Consider the following 12,597-nt stretch of genomic DNA (forward strand, 5'->3'; position numbering starts at 1 on the left):
CCGGCCCAATAAACATAACTCTCCATCCACCTCCCAAAGGGCAACCACATCTGCTACCCCTGGCGATCAAGGCCAAAGGGGTATTGAACAAGGACGGCCCAGTCCAATCCAAACCCAAGCCAGCCATCCAGAGGCCACTCTCCAGGCCTCTAGAGATGAATCTGCCGAGGAACCACATCATCCATCGCCTTTCTCCCAACAGGGAGGCGATGAAGAAATAAGAGCTACATCGCCTCATAGCTCGCCACAACCCACCACACAACCAGAATCATGTGTTGCTTCTGACTTTGAAGCTCCCATAGATCGTTTAGAGTGATCTCCTATTCCTGCAACACCCCCTTCGATACTTGATCTAGCGAAGGGGTCACACATCTACTTCTCTTACTCGACCTCTGAATCCGAGGAAGAAGAAGTTGATGTCGAAACATCAAGAGATAGTTCCTCACTAGAGGGCTATCAAGGACTCGATGGAAGTCCTTCATTGCCCACCTTCACACAAGGCAATGAAGGAGCCTCTGGAACTGAGGCACAACCTACAACATCTGTTGCTGTAGGGGTTACCCCCTTGGCTGATCTAGTCACAAAGGCAGAGTTCCAGGCCTTTGCTGACTCGACTCAACGGTCCTTGGATGACCTTAAACTCACCTTAGCAAGGATTGTCGAATCCACCCCCTCCATCGACCTTACACCCATTCGACAATCCCTTGCCTCCCTTGAAGCCCATGAAAAAGATAAAACCACCCGCCTCCAAATCCTTCAACAAACCGTCCAACAACAATACAACACCTCATCCACCCTCTCCACCATTCGCAACCAAACCATGATGAACACCCTTGCCACCCTCACGGCCCAGCCAACTGCGACCGATGAAGCCATAGCCTCCATTACCACCCAACTAAACACCATCAACAATACCCTCACCACATTCCCAGCCACCATCCTCGCCTAAATACCTCAACCAACACCTGCTCCACCCCCCTCTGCAGCTCCATCGTTCGATGAAGCCTTTACATCTTTTGCTGCAGAGGTGAGGAATATGATAGCCTCCATCACCATCCCACCACCCGCATCGACTTCAACCTCAATCCCTCTCCCCACATCAACATCCACATCCACCCTAACAAATTTTGCCACCAGAGCCGATATGAGGGCTCTCTCAAAGGCACTTATCTCCTCGTTCAACGAGATAAGTGCAAAGTTCGCACACAGGACTACAGAATCGGCCAGGGATCTCTCCAAGAGCCTTGAGATCCAGCAGTCACGAACCAACACTTTCCTCCTATCGATGGAGGAGACCAAAAGAAGGAAGTTCCTGAGGAAGTATCTCGCTTCCTTCAGGATGACTAAGAAGAGGAGCAGAGCCCCCTACTCGACGAGTCGCCCTCTAAAGAGGCCAAGGCATGAGGATCCTGACCAAGATGATCATGGTCTAGGTCCTCATAAGGGGGAGAACCTGGCTCAACAACCAATGGAAACCGCTGCACCACCACCACCTCAAAGTCACCCAACCTCCACATCCCAAGGAACCCAAGCTACGAACCAGAGGCTCAGCCCTCTGAAGATGTACACAATGTACATGTTCCCATAGCTAGCACCCAAGATCCCACAACCCAAACCAATGAGTTCTCACCAATCGAGGTGAGTTCTACATCTGATGACAACCCACCCACCCCTTAACCAGAAACTAACCAACCCTTTACTCCATCACCAACACCTCCTCACATAGAACCTTCCATCGCCTTACCCATTCAACAAGAACCCATTATCACCCAACCTACCTTACCTCAACAACCACCAACCTAAACAGAACCCATTGAACCAGAAATAACCCCCCAAACAGAGCCTATTCAACCAGAAATACCTCAACCAGAGCCAACCCAACCTGAACCATCACAACCAAAACCCATTCCATCACCTCAACCCTTAACCCTCAACCCAAACACAACCCTTAACCCAAACACAACACATCACCCAACAATCGCAGGTGCTAGCGGACATTTCTTCCTCATCAAGGCGTAGTCGATGAGATTATTACAAATTTCGAGTCGCTGAGGAGACGTCCAGAGATGCCACCAAGGGAACCAATAATGATGGAGAATATCCATCAACATCTTTACCACGATCGCGATGAAAATTTGGTACTCAATCCTCCCATGCTATCACCAGAGTCGATGGACCTCTTGCGCCATAGGTTCGTAAGACAGACGACCTCTCCACCTCAAGTCGTCTTCTCGAACGATGGAATCAAGACGGTTCTAGACATAAAAATGAGAACCTTTGCTAACAGAGCAATCAAATACATCGTGTACACTGTGGAGTGAGCCCATGGGCAGGTCACGTCTTCAATGACAATTACTTGATCAATCTCAATCCATGGGACTTGATTGATCTATATGGACACACAGCTCACCGACAGGATCAAGGGATCAGATTTGGGATGGAAAATCGAGAGATTATACAAGCGATGGAGACCTTGGTCAAGTACAGAGCAAAGAGCGACTTTCAAATTGCTCTTGAACTTGGCGTCAAAAGACTATCCTGCACTCCTCCAGACGAAGACTTTCCAGGCCTTCGTCTTTCCAGGCCTGCAGGAGAAGATATCTGCCTCAGTCTTAACTCATCCAGAGCTCGGATTGGTGTTCAAGAACGAGTTTGGTGTGAAGAAATTCTTTAGACTGACTAAAGCCTTCAAGTATTCAACTTCAACACTTGAATGGTTTCAAAAGGTCATCAGAGATAGATTGGGCAGACCTCACGTGCCGATGAGAGAAGGTCAACAACTCATTCATGAGATCTCCACAGTCACTCGATTCAGAGGATTGATGATGCGCTTCTGGAAGATATCTCAAGGAGATCATAAGTGAAGTATTTTGTTTTGTATTGTAATATCATTTTTGTTCCATCACTTGTAAGAATTCATCCAACAATAGTCCAATGAAAAATTTTGGCAAAGGATGTTTTTCTTTTAGTTTAGCCTCTGTCTTTCACTTATACTTTGAATGTTCATAGATTAGCCTATGTTTGTTTTTTCATTACTTAGGGGAGATTGTTAGACCCCATAACTCTTATTTGTAAAAGTAATGAAAAACAACAAGTGTGAAGGACCAGAAGGCCGACGGAAGACTGCCAGGAAAAATGACTAAGTGTTCAATACAACCAGAAGGCCGATGAAACGACCAGAGATGCGATGAATCGAGCATCTTCATAACCCCTTTGGTTACCAACACTTGGAGTCTTCTACAACAGTTCAACCAGAGGCACACGATGAAGAAGATATCAAGATAAGGTTGAACAACGCCCCTTAAAAGACAACTGGAGATGACGAATCGACAGCTGGATTCTACAAAGATTTATATTGCTTTATTTACTTTCCATGTCTAGATAAGCTTTACTTTTCCTAAACGATTTTCTAGATATTCTCTCTAGATAGTTATCTCCTTGTTTAGCTTTCTAGTATAAATAGGTGTTAGGCCTATTGTAATCGGTTAAGCTTTTCACAATCATTTGGAATAAAGTGAATCTTCCGGCATCAAGTATATTCTTTGAATATTCATATTTGTGTTCTTGAGTGTTAGTCATTTTATTCATCCACACGACATATTTAGGTTATTCATAACTTAAGTATTAGTGTTATTGAGAGATCTGGGATCAACACAGAGACATCACCATGCTCAACATTCAACTTTCTTAGACCTTTTTTGATGTCTTTGAGTTTAGAAACAATAGAGAACATATGGTTCTAATGGTTTTGGTGTATGGTTCTAATGGTTTTCGGGGTTTACGGGAGATCACCAAGAGAAATCCACTAGTGAATATGAAGATTGCAATACTCTTGAAGATGTAGAATCATAAGTATTGTGGTTATGTGTATTTGGGGAAAGAAATGATAAAACTGGGTGATATATCTAAACATAAACATTTTCATCTCCTGGGAATTTATCCTAGGAGTTCCCATTATTTTGAGAATACATTAAAAGGGGAAGAAATATAGTGGAGATGTGAATAAGTTACATGGGTGAAGGTTGGGGTTGTATAAAACTAACTCCTCAAGCAAAATCTCTGATGAACTTCCTAGCCAGTTGGCTAAGACACAATCTCTTATTATTAGAGAAAAAAGAATGCTTTTGAAAAAAACTTGAATTGTGCTCACAACTACGTGCCCAAAAGTGGCACGACCGTGAACAACTCCTCAAAAGTCTCTGCCCAAAAATAAATGCCTTGGGCAATCGTGAGGTAATAAGCCACGCGATTGCCGGCACCCCCTGCACGTGACCATCCAAACATAGAGGATATTGAGGTATTAAATAACATATGAATGGTGTAGAGATGAAGATGATGGTTTTTGAGTTTTGAAGGGTTTGGCTGCTACCTGATCATATGTATTTACGAGTAAACTCATGCAAGGTGACACTTACTGTTTGAGGCTGCTTGAAGAGGATCTGGACTCGTTGACGACTCTGACTTACCACTTTGGTCCCTTTTTTTATGCTATAATGAACACAACATAGAGGGACAACTAAGCAACTTGAACAGGTTGGTAATATAGAATACATAAGCATCACACAATTGATTTGTATTTATATTCTAATCTAGGGTTCAACCTCTCCCTCAACAGGTGTAAACTATCCTCTAAGCAAGTTCAAATTTCTTTACCTAACATCTATTAACAACCCCCTAGGACAGCTTAAACAACCTCTAAATGTGGCCCAAAACAGTCTTGAAACAACATCCAAATAATCCCTATTGCTGCTGATTTTTTTAGACACAAATCGGCCTCTTTAGCTGCTAATTTTTAGCCACAAAACAATCCCTAGCTGCTGATTTTTAGCCAAAAAAACAACCCCTTTAGCTGCTGATTTTTACCCCTAAACCACCTGAGGTTCGAAAGAACTCGGGCTTAGATCTTGGAGACTACTAGGAATCATGTAAATTGATGGTGGAAGTTGATTGGAAAGGTTTTGTCCGTTTTCTTTGCAATCAAGAAGAATGTGGATGGTGTCTGAACTGTTAGGTACACCTCCAACTAGGGGTGGGCCTAGCTTGGAGTATACTATGTCCCATGCCACTGCTTCATAATGCTGTTGTAGTGGCACTTGTTTTATGTTCCTTAACCATGCCACCGTTTTGTTTCGTTGTAGATTGCGGTACTGCCACCATTTCGTTTTGTTTCGATGTGTGCTATGATGCCACCATTTCGTTTTGTTTTGATGTGTGCTACGATGCCACCATTTCGTTTTGTTTCTAGGTCCTTCTCCAACCTCGACGTCCACATTTGGCATTGGATATGTTAGCTCAAACTCCCCTAGTATAGAAAACTTGATACGTTAGCTTAAATTCCCCTAGCATACAAAACTTGAAAACGAAATATAGGGGTTACCTCGTATGCCAACAACACTACCGGAATTTCCTTCTTGGTTGGTCATGTTTATTCAATAATATGGTTTTGCAGGCTTTAGATCCCTTGACATTGAGAACTAATTATAGCAACCATAAGTTTATGCTACATTGCTTTATAAAACCATTATATCTCAATGACGTCGCTTTTTTTCCTTTCATAATTTATGCCCTGAAACTATTTTATCGTTTAAGTAGAAGCAAATTGAGCACTTCTATTCAACGCAATACATTAAAAAACTGTAATTGAATTGAATTATTGTACTTGGAATATGACCATTGGAAGACAGACTAGAAATTCAATTAATATGTTTGTAATTAGCTACTGGATTTTAGCAATAATTTGAAAGAGTAGTTGTGATTCAGAAATTTTTAAGTAATTTATCCACTTCTAGCTTATAGCCTTATATGTCATTTTCAGAAAATCAGTGAAAGAAATAAGACTAGTAGGGGATATAAGAAGATGATGCAAATTACAAGGAAAAAAAGTTATGCTCGAGTTCGTGAAGAACTAAAGGTAATGTAGTTATTCATATAGTTGATGTAATATGCATATGTATTTACCTAAATATATATCTGGTGGGTTGTTACAGGAATCTTCGTTTTGGTTGCTATTAAAAGGAGAGAACGTTTGGTTAGACCATATGGATTGTTTATTACAATTGATGACGCTATTGGAGCAACAATCGCATGGTCTTGTCCTTTCACTTTGGTATGTTAATCTTTGATAAAACGTAGAATTTTTATTATTATATAACTTTAAGCTCATATATCTGTTTTTTAACTGTAGGTTGTGAATGACGGAGATTGATATCTCTCGTTTGTAGGGCACAATAAGAGTTTTGTATTTGCGTTATTCTTGCTCGTTACTTGGTTTTGTCATGATACAATTTTCTGGTGGATACATAGCTTGGTAGTTGATACTCATATAAATACTTGTACAACTTCGAATATTGTTTTACCGAATTACTCTCATATATGCTTTTAAATGTAATATTACAGAAGGATTTTATAATTGGATGATGCGTCTCGCATTATAATCATTTAGGACGCTTTTAGTGTTAATTATTATATATAGCCTATTAGGACACTTTTTTAGTACTACTTAGTTCATTTTATAGGACTCTAAAATTTGTTTCATAATTATATAACTTATTAAGACACATATTTTGGTACTATATAATTATTTTAGCGACATTGAATTTTATCCTATAAAAGCATTTTTTTGGGACACCCATATTTGTTTTTAAATGTAAATATTTTGTGACAACATAAATTGTCCTATATTATAGTCTATTAGGACACTTTTTAGTGTTACTTAAACCATTTTATAGGACTATGGAATTTGTATCATAATCCTAGAGTTTTTTTAGGACACTCAAATTCATCTCATTAACCTAATACAACACCTTTACATGAGACATATTTTTTGTCCTATAAACTTAAAAGTCCTATTAACTACCTTATTAGGACACTAATGAGAGTCCTATAAACCCTTTTTTGTTGTAGTAGGAAATATATATATATATATATATATATATATATATATAGAGAGAGAGAGAGAGAGATACATATACACTTACCGGAAGGAGGTGGTCAGCGGGAAGTAGGTGGTCGGTAGCCGGAAGGAGGTGACAGCTGGTCTGGTCGCCGCGTCGTATGTGAAGATCGGGATCGGTTTTTTGAAGGGGAAATGAGGAAGTAGGGCTTTTTATGTCTGGTGTTTTTACCGGCGGATTACCGACGGATCGGTCCGCCAGATTTTTTTTTTAATTAACCGGCTTTCTAGAAATTTTAAAAATTTTAAGTTTTCTGGAGGATCATTCCGTCGGAAATATTTCAAAATTTTAAATTTTTTAAAAATCAACCAGTTTCCCATATATTTTTGAAATTTATTTTCCGACGGAAAATCCGTTGGTAGGCCCCCAGTATCTTAAATTTATTATTTTATTTTTAATTTATTATTATTATTATGAAATTTATTATTATTATTATTATTATTATTACCACTTAAAAAATTATTATTATTATTATTATTATTATTATTATTATTATTATTATTATTATTATTATTATTATTATATATTTCATGAATGACCATTGTTTTAAAATTAATATTATTATTATTGTTATTATACGGTTGATTAAAGTCCAATACGTTCCACTAAGTCATAATATGTTTCGTTAAAGTCTAATACGGTCCATTAAAACGCAATACGGTCCATTAAAGCCCAATACGTTCCATTAAAACCAAATATGGTCCATTAAAATCCAATACGGTTCATTAAAACCTAATACGGTCCATTAAAACTCAATACAGTCCATTAAAGCCAAATAGGGTCCATTAAAGCTCAATACAGTCCATTAAAGCCCAATACGGTCCATTAAAGTCCAATACGGTCCATTAAAGCCCAATCGGTTCATTAAAGCCAAATACGGTTATTTAAAGCCCAATACGGTTTATTAAAGCCCAATACGTTCCATTAAAGCCTAATCGATCCATTAAAGTCAAATAGGGTCCATTAAAGCCCAATACGGTCCATTAAAGCCCAATACGGTCCATTAAAGGCCAATACATTCAATTAAAGCCCAATCGGTCCATTAAAGCCAAATACGGTCCATTAAAACCCAATACGGTCCATTAAAAACCAATACGGTCCAATAAAACCCGATATGTTCCATTAAAGTCCAATCGATCCATTAAAGCCCAATGCAACTCTTTAAACCCGATACGTTCCATTAAAGCCCAATCGGTCCATTAAAGCCCAATCGGTCCATTAAAGTCTACCGTCCATTAAAGCCTACGGTCCATTAAAGCCCAATATGTTCCATTAAAGCCCAATCGGTCCATTAAAGCCCAATCGGTCCATTAAAGTCAAATACGGTCCATTAAAGCACAATACGGTTCATTAGAGCCCAATACGGTCTATTAAAGCTCAATACATTCCATTAAAGCCTAATCGATCCATTAAAGCCAAATAGAGTCCATTAAAAGACCAATACGGTCCATTAACCCAATACGGTCCATTAAAGTCTAATACATTCTATTAAAGCGCAATACGGTCCATTAAAGCACAATACGTTCCATTAAAGCCAATACGATCCATTAAAGCCCAATAGGTTCTTTAAACCCAATACGGTGCATTAAACCCAATACGATCCATTAAATCCAAACACGATCGATTAAAGTCCAATACGGTCTATTACAACCCAATACGATCAATTAAACCACAACTAACATCTACTAAAGCCCAATACGATGCATTAAAGACCAATAGGATTCGTTAAAACCCAATACGATCCATTAAAGCCAATAGGTCCTTTAAACCCAATACGGTTCATTAAACCACAACTAACATCCACTAAATCTTAATACGATCCGTTAAAGTCAATAGAACAGTTAAAACCCAATACAATTCATTAAAGCCCAATAGAACCGTTAAAGCCCAATACGATCCTGTAAATCCCAATACGATCCATTAAGAAAAGAAAAGTTTGAAAAATTGGAGAACATGAAAATCCGCCTGAAATAATTATATATAAATAATATTTCTTATTTATTTCCCGGCGGACCTTAATTTTAAAAAAATAATTAATTTTATGCAGAAATCCGCCGGTAAATTTTTGTAATTAGATTTAAATGCAAAACTAAAATAAGTAATTATGAAATTCGCCGGAAATATTATCAAAATACATTTTCCGGAAATAGTCATTATTCTAGTAGCGTTGTGCCAGTCAATTTGTTCCTCTATATGGGCTGCTAGCCGCTGTACATCAATTAATCCGCCAACCTAATTCAAACCACAATTGTTGAGTTACGCGAGTTATACTTTTTAACGGATTAGGTAAGGTAACGATTTTTTCAAACCGCAGTAATTGAGTTCGGTTGTTTAAATGTTGTAAACCGTTCAATCCAACCCATGAACACCTTTTAAAAGTAACAAATGTGTAATGCGCTAACTTTAAAAAAACACTTGATAGATAAATTTGATCTAAATCTAAAAGATACTTGAATGAGTTTATTTTTCAACTCAAGTGACCCTTACTTGCCACCGTGGAAGTTGCCAAATTTATGAAGGGGTTCTATATATATGTACCGTTCAATGAATTGAAGATTCAATTGTCGCAATTATTTGGTAGAATACGTGGTTTGGTGAGAGACTAAGAGACCGTCATTGTAGCAATTTCCATTTGGAAGCCTCTCCTTACACGAAACTAGAGGTGGGATGCTTTGTTCATGACAGAAGAAGTTTTCTGGATCCACTTTACCTTTCACCATTGCCAACCTCCTAAAGTTACCCTTAAAATACTTGCTTCCCCATTTCTTTGCTTGCAGGTAACTTGTACTACATGCATTAACATTTGTACCCAGATCCATATCCCTAAAGTTCACATAAGCTTCCCTAGGGTTCTCATGTATCCTTCTTATCAATCCAATATGCCTTTCATCAGATCCATCATCATCCCATTTTTTGATGTACTGTATGATGTACAAATTCCCTTCCCTATGTGGGTATGGAGTCTCGCTTTCATCAATCTCGCTTATCCTTCCGCCATGTGGTTCCACCAATAGACTCGTATTTTCTTCTTGCAAACACCATTTCCAGATCTCTTCTAGTGTTTCTTCAGGGATGGGTTTCTTCACGTAGCCTGATTTAACTTTGAAGTAATTTTTTGGCCACATTCTCCTTTCTATGAGAGAGTCGATGGTTTCCCCTTTTAAAAAGACAGAAAAGTAAATCACCGACTCTATCCAACTCATTTCAATGCAGTCACTCTTGTGTAACTGTAGTTCTGGAAATTGTTCATTGACAATCGTCATCAACTCGTTGGTCATCCCTAAAAACAACGAGTTAAAAGTTACCTGCATTGTTCTATTTCCTTCTGATTCTGGCACCTGAATCGATCTTACTGAAAGGCTAATGAACAAATCTTCACGGAGTTTGTGCCCAATATACTGCCACTTATTAACGATCCGAGTAGCACCTTTGTCTAGTCTCTTTGAAAGGCTGAAAACCGTAACTATTGGTGGAACATGTACAAGCTTCATCTTCCAAGCTAGTATCACACCAAAACTAGCCCCCCCACCTCCTCTAATTGCCCAAAACAAATCTTCACCCATTGAACCTCTGTTTAGGATTTGGCCATTGATGTTCACAATACGTGCATCAATTACATTATCAGCAGCCAACCCATATTTCCTTGCCGTCATGCCAAATCCTCCTCCGCTTAGATCCCCGCCAACGCCCACAGTGGGGCAAAACCCAGCTGGAAATCCAAGAAGATCACTTTTCTGAGACACCCAATAATAAAGTTCGCCAAGAGTTGCACCGGATTCGACGCATGCAGTGTTATCATCTGAATCAACCGTTACTGATCGGAGTTTAGTGACATCAAGAATGATGAAAGGGGTGTGATCAAATGAGGTGTAAGAAAGGCCTTCATAGTCATGACCTCGACTTTGGATTCGGATTTGAAGTCCAGATTTCACACTGCAGATGACTGTGGATTGTACATGAGAGTATGACAATGGTGTGATTATTGCCAATGGTTTTGGGGTTGTGGGGGTAGCAAATCTAAGGTTTTGAATGATAGATCGAAGAATAGTGGAGTATGAAATGAAGGGTCGTTAGGAGTGAGTAGAATGTTTGATGATGTGAAGTTTGATGAGATACAATCAAGAAAGTGATGAGAGGTTGTTGAGGATAGAAAACAAAAGGAAATATTTAGATAAAATGTTAGAAGTTTGCTTGCAAAAAACTTGAATTCCATATTATGTTTTCTTCTTTCTTCTGGTTTGCCATATCCTTCTACCTTTATAAGCATTTACTTTATCTGTTTGGTAGTGTGTCATTATCATGATCATGACCAAAAATATTTGTTTTTTCATTTATAATTTTTAAATCTTTAATTGTGGCACGTTTTCTTCAAAATGATAATGTTTTATATTACCAAACTTTGTCTCAAGAACATATTCAAATATGGATGTAAATACATGATTCGAATAAAACATTATCTTTGAAAAACGTTGATGTGGAAATTGGAAAATCTGATTAAAAAACTATATATATATATGGACCTAATCAAATGAGAACTGATTAGTTTGTGGTAACTATATATATATATGGGCCTAATCAAATGAGAACTGATTAGTTTGTGGTAACTGTAAGGTCCAATCTCAACCACAAATCAACGGATAAATTGGAAAATTAATAATTATGGTAGTTTGAGTTAAAATTATAATTAGAGGGCATATTAGGTATTTTTAAAAAACTCTTCTCTCCTCTCTCATCTCTCATCTCTCATCTCTCCGACCTCCAATCTTCGGCCTCCAGTGAAATCGGTATCACAGTATATCACAATGGGTATCACATTGTGTATCTTTGTTTTTAAGGTTTTGAGTTGGTATCATAGTCGGTATCACAGTATATCACAATGGGTATCACATTGTGTATCTTTGTTTTTAAGGTTTGAGTTGGTATCACAATATATCACAATGAGTATCACATTGTGTATCTTTGTGATTACTTAGTACCTACCGGATTAATGTTCACCGGAGGCCGGAGATTGGAGGTCGGAGAGATGAGTGAGAAGAGAGGAGAGAGAAGTTTTTTAAAAATATCTAAAATGTTCTTTAATTATAACTTTAACTCAAATTATCATAATTATTAATTTCCTAATTTATCCGTTGATTTGTGGTTGAGATTGGATCTCACAGTTACCACAAACTAATCAGTTCTCCCTTGAATGAGCCCCTATATATATATATATATATATATATATATATATATATATATGAGAATAACTGATTGGTTTGTGATAACTGTGAGATCAAATCTCAACCACAAATCAATATTTAAATTAGGAAACTAATAATTTTGGTAATTTGACTTAAAGTTTTTAATTAAAAGGCATTTTAGCTATTTGAAAAAAGCTATCCCCTCTCCTTCGAACTTTATTCCAACACTACTAAACAGTGCGTCATTTCCTGCGGCTATATCCGCCGGAAATCTTGGCGCCGGTGATTAATTTCTCGTCAGATTTACCGGAGGATTTTTACCATTTTCCAGCAGATCCCGGTTGGCAGAAACTTTCCACCTGTTTATTTAAAAATCCGTGATTAAATTAAGAAAATATCTAAGCTTTTCTTTAAAAAAATTGGATTAATTTACCGGCGGACACATCCGCCGGAAATCCGCCGAT

General features: G+C 38.2%; 1 pseudogene; it reads right to left on the minus strand.

Annotated features, from left to right (window-relative positions):
• Nucleotides 1–9,360: 9,360 nt before the first annotated feature.
• Nucleotides 9,361–11,166, minus strand: LOC112503356 (annotated as a pseudogene).
• Between the last annotated feature and the right edge of the window lie 1,431 nt (nt 11,167–12,597).

Source organism: Cynara cardunculus, unplaced genomic scaffold (genome assembly GCF_001531365.2).
Source record: "Cynara cardunculus var. scolymus isolate 2C unplaced genomic scaffold, CcrdV1 Un_Scaffold_2908, whole genome shotgun sequence".
Lineage (NCBI taxonomy): Eukaryota > Viridiplantae > Streptophyta > Magnoliopsida > Asterales > Asteraceae > Cynara > Cynara cardunculus.